Source organism: Kogia breviceps, chromosome 8, assembly GCF_026419965.1.
Source record: "Kogia breviceps isolate mKogBre1 chromosome 8, mKogBre1 haplotype 1, whole genome shotgun sequence".
In the NCBI taxonomy this organism is placed as follows: domain Eukaryota; kingdom Metazoa; phylum Chordata; class Mammalia; order Artiodactyla; family Physeteridae; genus Kogia; species Kogia breviceps.
In genome coordinates this window covers 116,239,390-116,260,516 of record NC_081317.1, presented here as the reverse complement: position 1 = coordinate 116,260,516, position 21,127 = coordinate 116,239,390, and the positions used below count along the sequence as shown (strand labels likewise).

General features: G+C 48.8%; 1 protein-coding gene and 1 non-coding gene across 2 annotated transcripts in view; both read right to left on the bottom strand.

Moving 5' to 3' along the window:
• The window catches only part of HPF1 (histone PARylation factor 1), an 84,796-nt gene that overhangs the window by 27,032 nt on the left and 36,637 nt on the right, over window positions 1-21,127 (bottom strand). The gene's annotated exons all lie outside the window — the stretch shown is intronic.
• On the bottom strand, window positions 10,013-10,119 carry LOC131762109 (U6 spliceosomal RNA). The gene has a single exon (XR_009337186.1). It is a non-coding gene; the product is annotated as a U6 spliceosomal RNA (small nuclear RNA).

Genomic DNA, 21,127 nt, shown 5'->3' with positions numbered 1-21,127 from the left:
GACATCAAGTGCTCCTTGTCTTTCATTGTAACTGTAGACGATGTACATGTACATGTACATGTCGATGTACATGACGATTGTAACTGTCACGATGAACATGAGAAATGCGTTACCTGAAAATTAGGAATGAAACTGATGTCTAACACAACCCCACTTTCAACCATTCAGCTATCCATCCAGGCAATCATTTAACAAATATTAGGGGTCACTCATGTGTAAGACACTGAGGATTGGTTTCTGTGATTTCCTAAGCACATCCAGATGACCCGCAAATGACCTAGGCACTGGGCACCATCCTCCTTAGAGCCGGTGGCCGTCCACCCCACACAGACGTATCAGGAGCACTTGCGTTAGGAAGCAGGTGAGATTTCGAGGTCGCGCAGCAAGAGGGTCCACAGGCTGGATCGAACCAGGAGCGCATCGGTCATCAGGGTGACCCACGGAAGCTCTGAGACCAGAGAGAAGAGAAAGCGTCCTTGGGAAGAGCCAAGATGGGCAGATATGACAAGTCAGGCGGGAAGCGGCCCTCGCGTTGCACCGCGGCTGCGCGCGCGGACCCTCCGCTGCTTCTCGGCGAGCGAGCCCTTCCTGTTGTTCCTCGACGAGGAGTGGCGTTCAGTAGGTCAAGTTCAGAACAGTATTTTTCTTCCCGTTACTGCTGTCTCGTGTTGAGCTGTATCTTGGATAAACTGAGGCCCGCTGTCTCGGTTTGTGTTGCCTTTGCCCCCCCAGCAAGTTCATGTCCTTCTGGTGTGTCATCAACTCAAATGTCTCACTCCGAAGTCTCCTCTAAACACCATCGAAAGCAGATGTGGGTGAGACTCCGATTCCTCTCCAGCCGTGAACCTCTGGTTCCAAAACACAGTGGTGAGGCAGGCATAGTACAGACATAGGAAGGACGGAGCGCCCAGCACCTCCAAAATCCAACAGGGCAAGGGTGGCTCACACCTCAAGGGTCAGGAGTAACCGCGGGCTCGGTGTTCTGGCCTCTGGCCCACCTTGCGGAGGTTCTGCTTTCCAGACACACTGGGACGGGGATTCTGGAGCCCCCCTTTGGAGGGCTCTAGAGGGCCTGCCCCGGGGGCTTTGCTGGGTGGGAGCCCAGGCATGCGGCTCTCTGCAGGGGAACTCACCACACCACAGCTGGCTCCCCTGCTGTCCCGCTGGGGTGGCCCTAGCGGGGGCTCTCGGCACGAGCCCCCATTCCTCCCGCGGTTCTCTTGCCTGGACCCGAGGCTCTTGGCGGCATCCTTTGAAGTCTGGGAGGAGGCAGCTACGTCCCCACAGCTTTGCTCCACCGGGGGGGGGGGGTTGGAGTGCAGGGGGTGGCGCAGAGCCCCTCCTTTGAAATCGGTCGCCCCCAGGCCCTTGCTCTCTGGGCCTGTGATGGGAGGGGCAGGCCTGATTCTCACAACAATTGATTAACAATTCCATCTTTGTCGTGTCTCTCTCCTTGCATTTTATTATAAGCAGTCAAGAGGCATCAGGCAATTTCTCTGACACTTTGAAATGTTCTCAGCCAAATACCCAGTTTCACCCCCAGAAAGCTGTACCTTCTACAAAACCCTGGGAGGTGAGCGCAATTCCTCTAAGCTCGTTGCTACCTTGTAACAAGGCTGGCCTCTCCTCCATCACTTGGTCATCTGTGATCCCATCAGAATGGGCTGCGTTGTCCATATTCCCACCAAAACCCTGTTCAGGACTCCTTAGGTATTCTCTAAAAAACGGAGGCCTTCTCCAGAAGTCTGCTCTTTTCTCTCTGGTCTCTGACCAGAATCGCCCCTCGTGGTCTGTTCACGGCAACTGGGCTTCTTCCAGCAGGACCCTCAAAGCTCTTCAGCCTCTCACCATTACCCCATTCCAAAGCATCTTCCACATTTTTATGGGTCTGTTACAGCGGCATCCTACTCTCAGTACCAATGTCTGCCTTAGTCCGTTAGGGCTGCTATCACAAAAGCCCACCAACTGGTGGCTTATACACAACAGACGTTTATTCCTGTAGTTCTGGAGGCTGTGAGCCCGAGATCATGGCGCTGGTAGATTCCGTGTCCGCTGAGGACCTTCCTCGTAGCTGGTGGCTCTTTTCACTGTACCTGTGCCCGCATCGGCAGTAGGGGCGAGGGAGCTCTGTGGGGTCGTAAGGGCTCTGCCCTCACGACCTCATCACCTCCCAAAGGCTCCACCTCCTCACACCATCACAATGGGCGTTCGATTTTTAACATATGAATTTGCAGGGCACACAATCAGTCAACCTATAGAACCTGCCAGATAAATTACTTCTGGATAAATGGAAAATTCTTTTTCGTTTAACGTGTGGGACATGGAAATAGGTGGTTTTCCTCTTTTTAGGGACAAATATTCTCTCACTGCTGACATGGCACCGAGTTCCGGGCCTTTCCCTTTGGTAAATCACCGCCGTGAAATTGATGAGAATGGCTTCAGAGGCCACCCACAAAGTAAGAAGGTAAACTCTGTTCCCTCTGTCTTCAGGCTTTATTTCCTCTTCCCAGGGAAACGTGTATTTGTCACAGGGCTGTTTATTCCTAGGTCTCTTAGACTCAAATCACCTTGTCATGGCTACAGGTGCAGTGAAGCTGCTGCTTTGCATGCTTTTCTTCTTAGGTAGGGAATCACTGCTTGATTTAATTAGCCACTGGCTGGCTCCCAGTTTCCAGGAAAAAAATGTCTGCAATTGTACTTTCCTGGCACATAACTGCATCTCTGCAGTTTTCAGTGGGTCATACCTATTTATACAGGTGAAATAAGGAGCCAGGGCATGGAGCTCGGCTACATTCAGAATGTTCATTTGAAAAGTCCAGAGATTTTTCTGGAAGCCTAGAGTGTATTTCTGTGGGAAACAGCATGAAAATAAGACTTGAATTGATTTATTATCTCAGGCATCTTAAAATTCATAGCAACAGTTTATATTCAGGATATGCAGTTAATTTACAGGTGTCGCATGAAAACAACACTTATTGTTATGCACTATCCATTATTTTTCTTCCTGTCCAATGAAAAGACTTTTATTATAATCCAGTCTGACGGTCCAGATGCTGCGTGCCTTCACTTTCATGTATAACAGTGCTTCCTAGCATGTTCTACAAGAAGACAATAGCTATTACAAGAAGAAAATTACCGGGACTTCCAGGAGGAACAAAATTGAGTGCAATTCTTTACTACAGAGCTTATGGACACACCACTCTGCAACTCCTAGAGAGGCATTTCATGCACACTTGCTGCTCTTCTTGGAGATGAAAAGCAAGGTCTCAAACGTTACTGTATCAAAAAAACATGCCTGAAAAGAGAATCCAAAACCTGAGACCATGCCTATTCTGAGAAATGGGGAAAACCACATGGAAAGTATAAATTATTGTATTGCCTGATGCTTTTGTTATTTCCTCCTGGACCTCATTGACAGGAAGCCTTATAGGCATTACAACACAGGGCCAGACCCAGCAATAACCGGGACACCCCCAGTTTTGTGTGTGTGTGTGTGTGTGTGTGTGTGTGTGTGTGTGTGTGTGTGTGTGTGATATGCGGGCCTCTCACTGTTGTGGCCTCTCCCGTTGCGGAGCGCAGGCTCCGGACGCGCAGGCGCAGCGGCCACGGCTCACGGGCCCAGCCGCTCCGCGGCACGTGGGATCCTCCCCGACCGGGGCACGAACCCGCATCCCCCGCATCGGCAGGCGGACTCTCAACCACTGCGCCACCAGGGAAGCCCTAACACCCCCAGTTTTGAAGTTCTAGCTCGCTCTCCTGTAGCTGTCAAGGGTTGCATTTACCATTTTGTCTCTTTTAATTTGGAGAAAAAAGTAGTAGCTAGGGAGACTAGTAAATGCAAAATCTTGGTGACAAATGTGACTGTGTTTGTGGATTAAAGCACATGAGCCCAGACCAAGGGAGAGATGGTCATGTAGGAGATGAAGCAGCAGCATGTGAACTGCTGATGTTGACAGAAAAATCACTAGTCTCGTCATTTCACAATGAAATAACTCTATAAATCACCAGACATAACAATAGGTAATACATACTTTAAAAAAAAAATTAAAAAGGCATTTTGTGGCTAAATGGCAGTTGATGTCACACTTCCTGAGAACTCACTGAAAATCATGTCTGGCTTTGGGCAGATGAACTGATTTTTCTTAGGTTTTTTTTTTTTTTTTTTTTTTTTTTTTGCGGTATGCGGGCCTCTCACTGCTGTGGCCTCTCCCGTTGCGGAGCACAGGCTCCGGACGCGCAGGCCTAGCGGCCATGGCTCACGGGCTTAGTTGCTCCGCGGTATGTGGGATCTTCCCGGACCAGGGCACGAACCCGTGTCTCCTGCATTGGCAGGCGGATTCTCAACCACTGCGCCACCAGGGAAGCCCTGATTTTTCTTAGTTTTGACGGAACCACCCTCTAGGTCATCCTGCTGTTGAATTCCCTAGTCTGAGTCTATTCTTTCCTGTATCGCTCATGTCTCCTCAAATCCTACCCTCTAAACACACCAGAAGATTAAACCAAAGCAGCCTGGCCTACCGGACACTTTTGATTGATTGGCATTTTTATTTATCTGGGTTGAGGAAAAGGCACGGAGCCAGCATGGGCTGCCCAGGTGCATGAACACAGGACTGTGCAGATAGAGACCCTCCTGTCCAGAGCTGTCAGATCAAATCCTGCTGCCATAGGAAATAGAGAAGCAAACCCAGGCAGGAGCTCAGCAAAAACTTGGCATGTAGCCAGCACCAGGGGTGCTGGGAGCTCGCAAATGGGACACATATCTTCCAGACATGCTCTTCGATTAGAGTTTTTTTTTAAAATACAATTTGAAAAATATTTATTTATACTTATTTTTGGCTGTGTTGTGTCTTCGTTGCTGCACGCGGGCTTTTTCTAGTTGCTGCGAGCGGGGGCTACTCTTCGTTGCACTGTGAGGACCCCCTCCTTGCAGTGGCTTCTCTTGTTGCGGAGCACGGGCTCTAGGCACGCGGGCTTCAGTAGCTGTGGCTTGCAGGTTCAGTAGTTGTGGCGCACGGGCTTAGGGGCCCCGCGGCACGTGGGATCTTCCCAGACCAGGGCTCGAACCCGCGTCCCCTGCGTCGGCAGACGGACTCTCAACCACTGCGCCACCAGGGAAGCCCTAGAGTTCTTAAAGGCTGCTCTTCTTAGAGTGGAGACGGTGGAGTCCACAGCCCTGTCTAACCCCGAGACCACCTTCCACGCTCCTGCTGAGATGGCTCCTTTGGTCAAGTATCAGATTAGTCACACCTGGGCCATCTTTCTCCTTTCCTCACTTTGTTCCTTTGTCTGTTACTCCACCTCCACCTCCCACTTTGGAACGTTCTCTCCAGGGCTCAGAAATGGACGATGTCGGTTTGAATCCCTGATCCTTCACTTCCCAGCTATGAGAACTTGGACAAATTACTTGATATCACCAGGCTTTAATGTTCTCAGCGGTAACTACAGATAATAATCGTACCCCCTTCGCAAGGTTGTTGAAGGGATTAAGGAGTAATGTCCGTGTGAAGCCCCGCGTTGAGCTATGATTATTGCACAGCATTCAGGTCTCAGAGTCACATCCCACTTCCTCATAAAGTCGTCTCCGATGAGCCGAGCCGGGAAGGACAGTTTCCTTGGCTGACTTCTTGTAGCTCTTCCTGTGCTCATCACCTGTACGGCCACAGTCCGCACGGCCTTGTGGTCTAGTTATTTGTGTACGTTTTCTCACCAGAACTAGAGGCGAAGTTTCTGGATGGCAGGGAGTGTGTCTTCTGCAGTATCTAGCACAGTGGCGTCCTGTACATTTTTATTAAATCAAAAAGTCAAATGGATACTTTAATGAAATGGTTGAGTCAATCAAAAGTGTAGGTGGTCAGAAACCAGTAGTGATCTTAAGACATTACTCATGTATCTGGAGAATCTGGGCTGGGATTCAGCTCCTGGGGACCCAGAGGCACCTGAGTGAGTGGGTGCCCAGGTGTGGGAACGAGAGGCCAAGGAGAGAGAAGCCCCAGGTCCCCTTGGCCGTGTCAGGCCTTAGGTGAGAGAGAAGACGTTAACTCTGAATGAAGACTGAAATTTTAACTTATTGCACCAGACTGGATATAGTCGTCACTGAATCGAAACAAAGTTTTAATGACTTAACACTGCTGGAGGCTTTCTGATATCGGAGGGTGACTGTAGGAATTTTTGTCCAAAGGCAAGAGGAAGAGCCTGCCCAGAGGGTGGATGTGAACGGTCAGGTGGGATTTCACACCAGGAGGCCTCCTGCAAGGTACCAGGTTCACGAGCTGACTCACTGTGGCCTTGGCCAGTGGAACAGCAGCGAGAGACAGAAGTGTTTGCAGGGCGGGGAATAAGCGGGATGGCCTTCCCCTTACCCACGGTCTCATGGCTACCACCTCCATCGCTCCAGCTGCCTTGCCTGCTGCAGAGCCTGTGGTGGTTTCTGAGACCCTGGGCTTTTACTTCTCCCTCCCCCAGGTGACAACTTCCTGCCATCTCCTGTGAGCTCCCTCCCCTAGTCACTGCCAAGCTTTTGCTTCTTGGGCCTCACAGGTCAAGCCGGGAGCAAACCCTCCAACTGACCAGGCTCTCAGGGAAGTTCTGATTCTTCCAAATCTGTTAGATTGCTTTTATCCTAAGGTTTCTGTTCGGATGCAATTGCCAGTTGCCATGGGGTTCTGTGCAAACAGAAGCTCTTGTATTCTGTGGGATGCTTTCATCATGCAGTGTCTGTCACAGAATGAATTGCTATTAGAACCAGTTTGTTTATAGGTTACACCTCTAGATGGCAAGCCCTTGAGATTTTTTTTTTTTTTTGCGGTACGCGGGCCTCTCACCGCTGTGGCCTCTCCCGTTGCGGAGCACAGGCTCCGGACGCACAGGCGCAGCGGCCACGGCTCACGGGCCCAGCCGCTCCGCGGCACGTGGGATCCTCCCGGACCGGGGCACGAACCCGCGTCCCCTGCATCGGCAGGCGGACTCCCAACCACTGCGCCACCAGGGAAGCCCACCTTTGAGATTTTCTTATGCGTGTTAGCCGCACCTGATATCCATTTGAGACCCAGCGCTCACAAATTATTCCACGTGAAATTGTGAACTCTCAATTAGGTGCCGTTGATATTGGCTTGGGGAGGAAAAGGTACATTTTGAGGGCTGGCAGAGATAGGAACTAGGTAGACTGTTTTCCTTTAATGCCTAGGGATTTGGGTAATAATTACAGAACCCAGGTTTCACTGTAGCATCATAGCAAACACTAGTTCAGCGGCCAAAGGTAGAAACTAAGTTGAGGATGGTGGTTTTGTCATCTCTCCAGCTTCCATTTCTTTTTTTTTAAATTGAAGTATAGTTGATGTACAATATTATATTGAATGTTACAGGTGTACAATATAGCGATTCACAATTTTTAAAGGTTATACTCCATTTATAGTTATTATAACATATTGGCCCAGTCCCTGGGCTGTACGGTTATGTCCTTGTAGCTTATTTTATAACAAAGAGTTGGCACCTCTTACTCCTGTACCCCCATGTTGCCCTTCTCCGCTTCTCTCTTCCAAGTGGTAAACACTATTTTGTTCTCAATATCTGTGAGTACGTCTTTTTGTTATATTCACTAGTTTGTTGTATTTTTTTAGATTCCACATATAAACGATATACAATGTTCATCTTTCTCTGTCTGACTTATTTCACTTAGCATAATGCCTTCCAATTCCATCCATGTTGCTGCACAAGGGCAAAATTTCATTCTTTTTCATGGCTGAGTAATATTCCATCACAGATATGTACCATATCTTCTTCCATTCATCTGTCAATGGACATTTAGGTTGCTTCTATGTCTTGGCTATTGTAAATTCTGCTGCTATGAACATTGGGGTGCATGTTTCTTTTTGGATTAGTGTTTTTGGTTTTTTTGGATATATCCCCAGGAATGAATTGCTGGGTCATTGTTCTATTTTTAGTTTTTTGAGAAGCCTCCATACTGTTCTCCACAGTGGCTGCGCCAACTTACATCCCCCCCCGCAACAGTGCAGGAGGGCTCCCTTCTCTTCATATCCTCATTAACATTTGTCATTTGTCCATCTTCCTTTTCTTTTTTTTTTTTTTTTTTGGCTATACCACTTGGCTTGTGGAATCTTAGTTCCCCGAACAGGGATTGAGCCCAGGCCCTCTGCAGTGGAAGTGTGGAGGCCTAACCACTGGACCGCCAGGGAAGTCCTGAGCTTCCTTCTCATCTTTGCCTTGTCACTGCCTCTCCAGTCCCCACTGCCACCCACTACTTCCCACTTTAGAGCCCTGAATTTGTAACTTCTGGGTCGTGTCCCCCTTTCCAGACTCTCCTGTCCTTCAGTGATAATTTATCTCTGCTAAGAGAACAGCTGGAAATACGACATATAAATCAAGCTCAAGCTACTAGTGGGAGCTAATGGCTGAATGCATGGCACTAGGGCTTGAGAGACTTTTTTTTTCCTCTCTCTCTTTTTATAAAAATTTATTTATTTATTCATTTTTGGCTGTGTTGCATCTTGGTTGCTGTGCAGGGGTTTTCTCTAGCTGTGGCAAGTGGTGGCTTCTCTTGTTGTGGCTCGTGGGCTCTAGGTGTGCGGGCTTCAGTAGTTGTGGAGCATGGGCTCCATAGTTGTGGCTCGTGGGCTCTAGAATACAGGCTCAGTTGCTGTGGCGCACAGGCTTAGTTGCTCCGTGGCACGTGGGATCTTCCCGGACCAGGGCTCGAACCTGTGTCCCCTGCACTGGCAGGCGGATTCTTAACCACTGCGCCACGAGGGAAGTCCCTCTCTCTTTTTTTAATTACAGTATAGTTGATTTACAATGCTGTGCCTATCTCTGCTGTATAGCAAAGTGACTCAGTTATACACATACATTCTTTTTTTCATATTCTCCATTATGGTTTATCATAGGATATTGACTATAGTTCTGTTTCCATTATGGTTTATCATAGGATACTGACTATAGTTCCCTGTGTTCTACATTAGGACCTTGTGGTTTATCCACTCTAAATGTAGTAGTTTGCATCTACTAACCCCAAACTCCCAGTCCATCCCTCCCCCTGCCCCTCTCCCTCTTGGTAACCACAAGTCTGTTCTCTATGCCTGTGAGTCTGTTTCTGTTTTGTAGATACGTTCATTCGTGCCGTATTTTAGACTCCACATATAAATGATATATGGCATTTGTCTTTCTCTTTCTGACTTACTTCACTTAGTATGATAACCTCTAGTTTCATCCATGGTGCTGCAAATGGCATGATTTCATTCTTTTTTATGGCTGAGTAATATTCCATTATATGTGTGTATCTCTCTCTCTCTCTCTCCATCTTCTTTATCCACTCATCTGCTGATGGACACTTATGTTGCTTCCGTGTCTTCACTATTGTAAATAGTGCAGTTATGAACATAGGGGTGATGTATCTTCTTGAATTATAGTTTTCCCCTGGTATATGCCCAGGAGTGGGGTTGGTGGATCATATGGTAGCTCTATTTTCAGTTTTTTAAGGAACCTCCATACTGTTCTCCATAGTGGCTGCACCAACTTACATTCCCACCAACACTGTAGGAGGGTTCCCTTTTCTCTAGACCCCCTCCAGCATTTTGTTATTTGTAGACTTTCTAATGATGGCCATTCTGACTGGTGTGAAGTGGTACCTCATTGTAGTTTTGATTTTAATTTCTCTAATAATTAGTGTGTTGAGCATCTTTTCATGTGCCTACTGGCCATCTGTATGTTTTCTTTGGAGAAATGTCTATTAAGGTCTTCTGCCCATTTTTGGACGGGGCTGTTTGTTTTTTTTGCTGTTGAGTTGTATGAACTGTTTGTATATTTTGGAGATTAAGCCCTTGTTGGTCGCATGATTTGCAAATACTTTCTCCCATTCCGTGGGTTGTCTTTTCATTTTTTTTTTTTTTTTTACGGTTTCCTTTGCCGTGTAAAATCTTGTAGGTTTGATTAGGTCCCATTTGTTTATTTTTTGTTTTTATTTCCATTGCCTTGGGAGACTGACCTAAGAAAACATCGGAACAAAAATATGCCATGCTTCATAAATTTGTGCGTCATCTTTGCGCAGGGGCCACGCTAATCTTCTCTGTATCATTTCCATTTTAGTATAAGTGTTGCTGAAGCGAGCACAGGAGACCTGCTTTTAAACTGGGATGGGAAAAATAAACTTTGCAAGATGCTCATGGAGCAGGGGCCCCAGCTTGAGCCAACTCCCAAGAAATGTATTCTCATGGGGGATTTGTCTGGAGGAGCGTGGTGTCCGCGGAGCCTCGGGGAAGGATGGAAGGATGAGGGCAGCTTGATGGATCGGAGCGCAGATTCTGCGGCCAGAGGACCCGCCTGGGGTCAGGTCCCCCAGCTCTCCTGCCTAGTGGCTGGTGACAATCTTGGACAAGCCGCTCCATCTCCTTTTACAACTGGGGGTGTTGGCGGTTGCACGCCTCTCAGGGGGGTTTTCAGTCGATCTGTGTAGCCCACTTCAAGCAGTTTGTGGCATGGATCACGTGCTCTGCACCAGCTGTTTACGTGGCTGTGTGTCTCCAGCCCTGCGTGCTGGACGCCTGTCGAGCTGGCAGAGAGAGGACTGCGTGACACCGGGCCACGGGAGCCCTGTGTTTATGCTCAGCCGAAGAAGTGTGACCCAGAGAGGGAAAAGGACCTGTCCGCCTGTTACCTGGAGCAACGCGACTCGCTGTGGTGCAGGGAAGACCCCAGGCTGTAAAGGCCCCAGGGTTCCCTCCCTGGGAGACAGGGCGGACTCCACGAGGGCCCAGCCCGGATGCTGCCGGCGAGGGCCGCCGCGTGTGAACGGAGCCACACCGGAACCTCAGAAATGCTTCGGGGGCTTTCCAGGGGGCCGAGGCGGCTTGCAAGAGCAGGCTCGGCGCGGTGTACCCCGAGCTGTAACTTGTATGGCCCATCCAGATGAAAGGCTGCCAAGACCTTGGGAGACTCCAGTTACCCCCGTAAAAGAGATCTCATGAGATCAATCGACTCCTGGAGACTCTTCTTTTCTTGCTTTCTTAGCTTTCCCTCCTTCCCAAACCATGCAGTTTTCTCCTAAAATTTGCGCTTTAAACATAGTTCGGGTCGTGTCTATGGGAACCGGAAGCCAGGCTGGGAAGCTATTTACCCATTGCCTCTACTCACGGCTTGGTGGGGGGGTCTTTCCCGTGGAAGGTGCCTCAGTCTCCCCACTGACATCCACACACAGCATTACTCATTAATAAAAGACAATTAATAAAACACACAGACACAAATACCGTTAACACAGCCAAGATGATACCGGAGCAATAGTGATTTTCTGTGCTGGCTGATGACGGAAGTTACTCCGACGGGCATCACCTCGATGCTCTGCAAGTACGAAGGGACCTGGGCGTGCTCCTGTCCCGCGTTCTTACTGGAAGGAGCTGGCTCGGGCTCGGGGACCGGCCTCGGGCACCCCGGGCAGGGCCGCTCCTCCTCAGCACCTCAGACTTCAGCCCCTAACCGCCCTCTAGATGGCTGCTTAGAAAGCAGTTGTGCTGCACGCGTGCTCGCGTGCTGTCTTTGCAGGTAGACGATCATGGCCTGGGGACAAGCGTCCTTTTGCACTTCTTTGGTATTTCCGCAGCATGGAGCGAAGTCCACGACACAATAAAGCCCCAGGGGGAGGACATTTCCTCTGCACAGTTCACGTGGCGTCCGCGGCCCTCGTGTTGGCGAGCTCCCCCCCCCCAGGAGACACCGGCTGCAGCGGCCATCCAGCGGGTCTGAGTAACGTCGGACATGCGCACGGACACGAGCACGTGGGAGCGCAGAAGCGAAACTCAGGTCTTCACAGGTGGATCCTCGCTGATGTATTCAGTTCGAGTAACTTTGTCCCCATGTCGTTGGAGCAAACGTTTGCTACCCGAGCGCCTACGAGACACTTGCATAACTGCCCTTACGCATTTTTGCAATATGCACCACACTTTGAGAATGCAGTTGAGAACTGGGTTTTTGCTCACAACTGCTCTCTTTTACTGCGTTGACAGAGAGACGACTGTTAACAGACTTCTCCGTGAGGATCGTGCCTCGCTTTTCCCAAATGTTCCACGCAGTACTAACTTAAGCGAGCAGGCAAGGCAGGTCTTCCAACACAAAAGCTATTCAGCCCTCCGCTCTGTCGCCGCTGCTCAAGCGCTCCTTCTCCATCCTCTTCCTCTTCCTGCTTCCTGGGACCAGTTCTGGGCGGGGCATCCAGGGCTGCTGTACCCTCCCAAGTCCCACCTAGGGGTGCGGATTTGTTTGCTAGGGCTGCCATAACAAAACCCCACAGACTGAGTGGCTTAAATGACAGAAATGTATTGTCTCCAAGTCTGGAGGCTGAAGTCCAAGACCAAGCTGTCAGCAGTTCAGTGTCTGTCGAAACCTCTCTCCTTGGCTCGCGGACGGCTGCCTTCTCACTGTGTCCGCACATGGCTGTCCTGCTGCTGTTTTCCGTGCCCTAATCTTCTTCTTATAAGGACACTAGCTGTCATATGACCTCACGTTAACTTAGTGATCTCTTTAAAGGCACCGGCTCCAAATACAGTCACATTCTGAGGTAGAGCAGTTAAGGCATCAGCATACGGATTTTGTGGGGACACACTGAGCCCTTCTTAACAGGGTGTTACTTGAAGATGCTGTTCTTGTCTCGTCTTGTTCTAATTAGAATAAAAATACATGAGCTCAAGCGTGATTCTTGAAATTTCAGAAGTAGATGCCACCTTTTAAATATGTAGCAAACAGTAAACAGTTTCCTCTTCTTCTCTTAAATGATTAGTGATTTTTAGGGAAGGTAGAACAGCTCTTAGTAGCATTTTAGAAAATTTCTGAAGTCTTGATTATTACAATGATTGGCAGGTGCTATTTTAAGGCATAGCAACTGATTATTTCTGTAGTAGCTACACACTGAACTACATTAAGAAAATTGCAACATTTTTTGTTTATATTTTATAACTAAAATACATATTTTATAATTTATATTATAAATTTGTTATAATTTACAATTAGGGCATTAAAATGGTTTTTTGAATTTGTAGGTAAACTACTTACGGGTTTTATATCAGAATTGTGATGGTGGCATTGCAAAATATTTGTTTTAAGAGGGAGTGTTGGGTTTGATAGGGTTGAGATTCTCTGCACCAGATGTTAAACTCCTAAGGGTCAGACTGTCTCTTTTCTTTCCCAAACTCTAAACCACAGGAGTGCATAGGAGGTGTTTGATGCATGGCTGTTAATTAAGGAAATGCTTCCCACAGATCTTTTATTCTTACCATTATGAAAATGCTGAAGAAGGAGAAATGTGAACAGATCTGTATCCCGATGTTTTCACTGATGTCTGCATATCTTTGGGTAGTGTACTCTTCACTGTTTGGTTTTATTTATAAATTTTTAAATTTATTTTTGGCTGCGTTGGGTCTTCGTTGCTGCACGCGGGCTTTCTCTAGTTGCGACAAGTGGGGGCTACTCTTGGTTGCGGTGCGCGGGCTATTTACTGCGGCGGCTTCTCTTGTTGCGGAGTTTGGCCTCTAGGTGCGCAGGCTCAGTAGTTGTGGCACGTTGGCTCAGTAGTTGTGGCTCATGGGCTTAGTTGCTCTGCGGCATGTGGGATCTTCCTGGACCAGGGCTCGAACCCGTGTCCCCTGCATCGGCAGGCGGACTCTTAACCACTGCGCCACCAGGGAAGTCCCACATACTCTTCATTAATAAAGGAGAATAAAGGGCTGGCCAATGACGGGGAAGGAGGAGAGCTAGAAAGTTCCTGTCCTGAGAGGAAGAGAGAGCTCCAGGGGGCGGGCGGTATCTTATGCCTCAATTCCTTGTGGCTACAGAGATTAATCGATACACTGAGGAGTGACTTGGTTTGTAGGCACATGAAGTAGATTCTGAATGTTTTCCTAAATGGAACCTCTTGTCATGACAGCCCTTCAAATTCCCCAGGGGGAAAAAAAAAAGATGAAAGATGATTAGGAGTCAGACCCCAGAACCCCCAATCCTCACCCCTAGATCTAGGAAAACAAAGAAACGAATCAACACGCCGGGTCGGTCACTGCGACGGTGCAGGCGGTGTTCAGCCGGTAGAACCTTCAGGAGGGTTTACGCCTGTCAGCAAAAGGGAGGGAAGCAAAATAGTGCAAAGGGGAAGGTGGACTCTAGTGAAATCTTGCCGAAGGCCTCGGCTGACCCCGTAAGGGGCACTGACACGGAAGCCTTTTAAATTTTCCCAAATTTCGCGGTGTGTGTGTGTGTGTGTGTGTGTGTGTGTGTGTGAACTTTCACACCCCACACTGACCAGTCTCGGTGCAGGCTGACCTCAGGAAGAGAGTGAGCTGGCCTTTCTCCGCTGAGAATGATTCCAGAGGGACTTGCAGGAGGCTGAGTGGCGGGGGGGAGATGGGGGGGCGGAGTGCAGGTGGCTTCAGCCCCAGGCGGGGGGATTAGGGCGGCTGCCGGGGTCCACTGCTTCACCTTGCTGGCATCCTGCTGTAAAGCCAGCAAGCGCACTTTCAAGCCTGTGCTGGTATACGCTCTGTAGCAAAATGGGGTCGCGGTGTGGTTTTCTCCCTCCGACTTGTGAAGTCGTCCGGTCTTCTCTTCGAGGACTTACAGTCTTGCTTTTCTCTTTTCCCTGAGAATTAATATTGAAGAATCAAACAACTGCATCAAAATCTGAAAATGGTCAATGTAATACCGCATCTAAGGCAGCTGGAGGAACATTTCTCTCCTGCCCTAACGAAGATCGTTCTTCGCCTTTATGGGACTGAGGCGATAAAGCTCATGACTCAGCATGGGAACTGTCAGAACAAATAAAACAATTTTGCTTCAACGCTATCCTCTCATTTACCTTCGAAGGTGATGAGGAAAATCATTGATATTCTGTGGCAGAACAATCAAACTAAGACAGAAAGAAGAAAGGAGACAGACGACATGCCCCCCCTTTGGGCAGGCTTTTCCCAATGTGCGATGTGCACCTACATTATACATGAACCAGACCTCCTCAAAGCAGGAGGGTGAAATCAACCTGTGGGAAAAAGTTGGCCCCTTTCTTCAGAGGCCAGCATGGTAATATTGTAATTCTATGATTAACAGGTTTCTTTTTCGTCTCATACAAGGGTACAAGGGGCCGCGTTGACCAAAGGCTTGTCTGTACATGCATGATTGAAAAAAAGGAAAAAAAAAAACTTTGTTGATTGAACTATGGATACAATGCTAACCTGTCAATATGATACATAATTTCTTTGTCTCAAAAATGTACAAAAATGCATCGTTAATTCCTGATCAGTGGAGCAGTTCTCAGAGCTTCTGAGAATCTGTTTCCCAGGTTATAATCCTCAGTTTGGCTCAAATAAAATTCTCTTTTCTTTCTCCTTAGCTTGATTGGTATTTGGTTTTTCGTCGCCAAAGGGACTCTCACCAAATTTAGCCGCCACAGTGCACACCAGCTCCCTGGGCCATATTTTGTTTCCTGTTGGTTTTCTCCCCCTTCTTGCCAGATACTTTCAGAGGAAATTCTCAGATCCTGTCCTCAGACGACCTCCCACATTCAAAGACGCTTCCTCAGCTGAAAGACTTAGGCTCCTTATTCAAACTAATTCTAGCTTTCAGACAATCCAAAAGGCTGGCGTTTGTTTTCCTGACTAGGAGAAGCTTTCTGCTTTGGGGCCAGAACATCTATTTTGATTTCAATACCAGCAGCTAAAAAACGTGTGATACAAAGGGCAGAAAACAAGCAGCAAATTTAAAGTAATATTTCTCACAGTTTGCGTGGCACGGAGGGTCTTTCATCTTATATCCACACCGAGCATGTCCATCTTTACAGAAAAATGTATGAATTCTGGTTCTCATTTCCCTCAGTCTGCGGTCAGAATGTTCAGACTATGCTGCGTTGGATAAAATGCTCGGAAAGGCTGTTCCACTCGTGTCCTGCTCCAGGCGGCTCCTGGAGCCTCCCAGGAGTTCCACGGAAAGCTCTTCCCGGGTCCACTGTCTCTCACTGTTCAAACCCTGGGCTCTGACTTTCCATGTGCGTTCTCTCTCTCGGGCGTGAATGTGGAAGGCAGACGACCTTAGGGGCGTAAGATGCCACCAGATGGGCAGTGTCGGGCACCCAGCAGCTTCACGAGGTGGTGGGAGCTGCCGGGAGGTGTCTTCCGTGTCCGCTTGTCTTGGGCGCTTTCATTCCACGTTGTGTGTGAGGTTCATCCGTCTTTCTGCGGTGCAGAGTTGTGGGTGACTCCCTGTCTTTGCTGTGTGCGGGTCACTTTAAACCTCCCCTCCGCCCCTTACCTTGGTTTCATCATCAAATCCTAGCAGCGTGATCTTCGAGTAGATCTAAAAGCTGCGCCCCCTGCCCTCTCCTCACACACCACCCACCCGGGCCCCGGCCACCCTGCCGGGATGTTGCATGGTCCTTGGGGAGTGTCCTCGCTTCCGTCCCCGCTGCGCTCCTGTCCCGCCTGCCCAGGCAGCCAGCGTGGCCTTTCAAAGAGACCGCAGTGCGCCAGGGTGATGCCCGCTGCGCACCCACGGTCACGAAGCGCCTGGCTTCGGCCTGACACCGCCCCCACCATTACGCGCCCCCGGTCTCTCCAGACCACCGCCTCTCCACGTGGGCACCTGTTATTTTTCCTCCTTAGTCTGGCAAATTCCTACTCAGCCATTTCTCAGAGAGAGCGCCTTCCCTGACGCCCCGTCTACGTTGAAGAGGTTGTTTTCACGGACAGGGATGGCCACGCCCCGCGTTACACAACGATCTGTCGTCCCACCATAGGCTGCGGCGCCACAGGGCCACGTGTAGTTTGCTGACCGCATCTCGGCATCTGGTACGGCGCCCGGCAGGCAGCCGCCCCCCAACCCCAAATATTTGGGGGATGAACAGCTGATTAAAGTTGCAGGGACATCACAGCGTGTACCAGAAAACGTATTCAGGGGACTTGCCTTTAAACCTTTATGGTCTGAAGCTTTGCAGCTGAAAATGGGTAGATTTGGGCATCAGGAATGCTGAGCGCCGTGCAGCTCGGTTAGGGCCTGAAGGCAAGAATGCCCCCCTTCGTGAGCTGCTCTGGCCAAAGCAATCTCGAGAAACACAGCCCCTGAATTAGAAGCAGCACGAACGCGATGCCAGAGTCCCAGCTTGGAACTGGAACGCTGATTCCATCCCCACACGCTGCAGCCACAGGCAACGACATCCATCCCAGCCCCTTGCTGCCTGCCCTCCACTGTAGCAAATATATAATTTATTAAGAGAACGTGCAGTGAATAAAATGACCTAAGAAGCTGACCAAACTCTGAGTTGCCAATGGCTTTTTTAGGCCACAAGAGGGAGCTGTTTAAATTCCTGTTAAACAAAGAAAAAAATGGAAAGAGAAGAAACTGGAAATCGTAAGGTTGGCCAGATGGACACCTATTTATATGATGTTGACTCCGGAATTCCATTTATTTTTTTAAGCTACAAAAATTCCAATTCTTTTTGTCTTCAAAGTAATTTGCATTTTAAATAGTGTTATGAAAGGCAGAGAATTGTTTTTCCCTTAAAATCTAATTTTAAGTCTAATTTAACTAGTGTGAGGAAGTGTAAGTATCCAGCGAAGGGACAAAGAGATGAAAATTCCTTTCGAAATGAATCTTTTTTTTTTTTTTTCTGAAACAGCCTCAGGGAAGAAATAAGCTTTCTTTAAAAAGTTACTGTTTCAAGACAGACTCACAGACATAGAGAACCGACTTGTGGCTGCCCAGGGGGAGGGGGTTGGGGGAGGGGTGGGCTGGGAGTGTGGGATTCGCAGATGCAAACTAGTACATACAGGATGGATAAACAACAAGGTCCTGCTGTAGAGCACAGGGAACTCTAGTCAATATCCTGTGATAAACCAGAATGGAAAAGAATCTGAAAAAGAACGTATATACATGTATAACTGAATCACTTTGCTGTACACCTGAAAGAAAACATTGTAAATCAACTATAGTTCATTAAAAAAAGTTACTGTTTCTTTCACTAATTAGCCTATGAGATTTCAAATATCTAAATATCTGTGCCAATCATCAGATTTTTAAAAGAAATGTACAGCCTGTGGCTTGAGAATTTATTAAGAACACGGAGTCTAATCACAGATGTGTTTACCTACATGGCTGCGTTGAAAGGGCCTGACCCAAGGGCGTAAGGAGGCTTTTCTGAGAAGCTAGTGGGAGGGCACACGGGGGCTTTGATGGAGTCAAATGACCCGTGAGGATAACACCACGCACGGAGCGTCGGGCGGTCCAGGCTCTGTGCTGGGAACTTCGCACGGACCAGCCCGTCTGTCCTGCACAGCGCCGCGTGGAAGCCACGGTCGTGTTTCAGTTTGCGGATGGGAAAACTGAGGCTCAGAGAGAAAGCCCGAGTGTCTTGTATTGAGTCAGGGGGCCACGATTTGAACGACCCCCCCCCCAGGGGGGTGGCCCTTGAATGGAATTCTACTCAACTGGCCCGTCTGAGCGTGGGCCCCCCCGGGGAACGTGCTTCTTCCTTATAATGGGCCAAGGATGTACATCGTTACCCTACTGAGAACACCAGGATTTAGCCAAGATTCTCTTCTTCCCCTAAAATGTTTTTGCCCTAAGAGGGAGAGAGGAAAGCTTTTATAGTGTCTCAAGGGCAGCGATTTCTGGGATGACTGTGGTAGAGATGCTGGCTTTCTGCTGACTCACCTCGGTGATGTCAAGCCTTGCGGGAACACAGACAAACCCATCTGAATCACGATGAACACACACGATTTCATGTTCGAGAGAGGTCATCAAAAATGCTCCAAGCACATGACTTTTAAAAATTCCTACACTTTTCCTGTAGCTGTCTAGAGCCTGAGTGTGTGTTCTGAGTAAACACTCAAGACACGTGCTGCAAGCAGACCTCGAAAGGTCATCTTCCTGGCTCGGGGTGGGAATGGTGGGGAGGGGGGGAAAAGACCTCTTGCTACTGACTGTCTGCTGCCTGCCTGCATTTTCTCCTGACCCTGCTCTCGTCCCTACTCCTAGCTGGCCTCCTGTAAGTACTTGCAGAACATTGCTGGGTTTTCTTATCAGAGTACCTAGGAGAAAATGGCGTTCCTGAATATAAAAATAAATGACCCGCTTCTTATACTTCCTTTTTTAAAAACGTCTCCTCACGTCTTTACTCAAGTTTTTATGAACCAGGCTCAGAGTCTGAATGAATTTTAAGTAGGGCTAACAATCATGGTGCCCTGGGATGCCTGTTTTCTGTTGTTAATGCAGGGTCAAACCCGCTTGCCTTTTCTTTCCAGTGGTTGACCAAAGTCCAGCATCAGGACTGGGACATGATTCTGCCCTTAGAAGCATGTATTCCAATATGGCAGCAGATTTGAAAAGGTTCTCTGGAATTAGACAGGCTGAGGCTCAACCCTCAGGTATCCCTTCCCCACAGGGTCGCCCGTTTACGTACAGGCTGTTCAGGACTTCCCTGGCGGTCCAGTGGTTAAGACTCTGTGCTTCCAACGTAGGGGGTGCAGGTTCGATCCCTGGCGGGGGAACTAAGATCCCACATGCCGCGTGGCACAGCCAAAAAAAATAAAAATACAGGCTGTTCAATCCAATTTGAGTTTTGGACAAACAACAAATAATTCTTTTCGTAAAAGTATATCCCAAGTATTACATGGGAGACACCGGCACTTAAAATAATTCATTGTTCGTCTGAAATTCACATTGGGCTGGGTGTCTTGTGTGTGTATTTGCCGAGTCTGGCAGCCCTTCTCCCCGCCTCACCGATCCTGGAGCTCCGTGGCTGAGGACGGGCCCTGGAACCAGAGCGCTGGGACGCCGTGCCAGCTGTGTGGACTTCAGCAAACTACTTGGCTTCTCCGTGCTTAGTTTTCCTATCTGTAAAATGGGGCCAATGATAGAATCCCGGACCTCAGAGTTCTGTTGTCAGGATGAAACGAACTAAAGCATCAAAGCACTTAGTAATCGAGGTGCTACTCAACAAAATGTGAGCTGTTATTACTCCTATGACTTTGAGAGACGGTCGAAAATGCGGACAGGACCAGCGCCTCAAAGTACTGAGCTCACCGTTAACAGAACTGGACAAGATAGTGTGTTGAAAGCACTCGGCACCAAAACATTTAAACTTCTTTTTTGAAGGTTTCCGTGTCATCAGAACGCTATCTTTCATCTATTTTAAAGGATCCTAGAGGTCTGAAGACACAGCCTTTGTCCTGTAACCACTGAGGGTAGGTCTCTCTTGTGTGTGGGTGCTTATATACGCATCTGGCTAAGCTGATACACTTACCAGGGATTCTGAGTCCAGGGAGAGTAAGTGTTGGCTAAGTTCAGCCACTCAGGGGTACATCGGAAAGTGGTACCCAGTCCTTGGGCGGGGGCCTGAGAGCTCGTGGGGCGTGCAGGGTAGCCCCTGGCCGTCTATGGCCTACTGACTGGTCACATCCCGGTGTGCCCCTCCCCCACTCTCTAGAAAGCTCCCGCATACTCCCAGGTGATGGGGGGAGGGGGCGTGAGCGTGGCACCTGGCTCAGCAATTCCCAGAGGCACCTGCGGGAGTTAAGGGCTCTTCCCAGCAGGCTCATTCACCCCCAAGGACAGACTCGAGTACGAGGGGGAATGGTGAACGGTGTAGAGCCCCAGACACGTCAGAGGGACTGCTGAATAGAAATTCAAGTTCTGACCATTTTTATTATCTCTTAACAGCGGAGATCCTGAGGCTCTGTGAACACTGGGATCTGCAGCTCCTGAGAGCTATGTGTGTGCCATATTGATGAGGCTCTCGTCCTACCATCAATTTTCTAACTGGGAAGTCACTGAAAACAGGACAGAAAGAAACAGACTTTTCTTTCCATCTATCATTTACTCTAAAGATGGCTCGGCGGGGCGGTCAGACTAGAGCCCTCCTGTGCTCCTATTTCCAGGAAAGGCCAGAGAGGGGAAAAGAAAGCTGAGCGCCTCATGTCTGGGCTCAGCTTTGTCTAGAAAGGAAGCAAGACGGGGGTGAAGTTCAAGGCCAAACGTGAAAGTACCTGCCCCTGAGACACTGAGAGAGCCCCAAGGTTAGAGCCAGAAGACACTGGAACCAGGATAAGGCGTGGACCTAACACCCCTGATACCATCTGTCAGTTTAGACGCACGGAAACCA